This window comes from Arachis ipaensis, chromosome B01, assembly GCF_000816755.2.
Source record: "Arachis ipaensis cultivar K30076 chromosome B01, Araip1.1, whole genome shotgun sequence".
In the NCBI taxonomy this organism is placed as follows: Eukaryota; Viridiplantae; Streptophyta; class Magnoliopsida; order Fabales; family Fabaceae; genus Arachis; species Arachis ipaensis.
In genome coordinates, this window is record NC_029785.2 from 2,373,856 (window position 1) to 2,374,905 (window position 1,050).

Consider the following 1,050-nt stretch of genomic DNA (forward strand, 5'->3'; position numbering starts at 1 on the left):
GATAACAATTCTTACAATACATGCCATTGGTTAACGACATTAATTCTGTGTAACCGCAAAGAAAAATAATAATAGTGGCTGAGGAAAAAAGTTATCAAAAAGAAAAAAAAAAGAAATGAAAAGAAATTTGAAGATGATATACCTGATAAAATAACACATGATATGTTTGGCTAAGGAATTTGTGGTAGAAATTTCGTTCTTTTTTAAGTAGTGTTGGTAGGGAGATACTCGTTACAAGGTTTTTAATATTTAAATGAAATTGTCTCCAATAAATAACTTTTTTATTATTATTATTTTTGTGATAGAATATATTATTCGAATATTATTAGTGTCACAATTTATAAGACATAAAAGCAGATTAAGTATAATATTACTTGGAGAAACTGCAATGGAATGCCAATATATAACCTTGTAAGGAAAGTTAATTACAAAAGATTAATTAAAATGATTAAAGAAACTTAATCTAGTTTGGCCTAAAAAAATAAAAATAAAAAATGAAAAATAGTGAGACTAATAACTTGATTCACAAGCAATGTGTACGGAATGAAAGTGGTCACCCTTATGAAATGTGTTAACTCCCTATAACATAGAAAATAGCAGACACGTGCTTGACTTGCTAGCATGCTTATTTGCCTTTGCTTCTTCCCCAAGCCATAAAATATAATATAAAATATACATTAACTACTTTAATGATTGATTTTTAGCATACATAATATTTTTGTTTTTCTTTTTTAATGCTTTTTAGGACGTGTTAACCTTTTCTTTTATTTTTTTGGAATTAGTTCAACCTTGGACATTGATCTTTGGCACTTTCCGAAAATGATGGTCACATAGTAATAAATAACGCTTATCAAATCTAGTGTGATCTCCTAGATTTTTCTATGTTTTTGTCACTATTCAAATGAAGTTTCCTTTTCTAAGTTCATGATAGTGCCATTTGAGAACTAATAATTATTCCGATAATGTTAAAAAAATATAAAAAATAATTAAAATTTGTCTTGTTTAATATTTATTAATTATTATAATAATTAATAAATTTTAATTATCTTT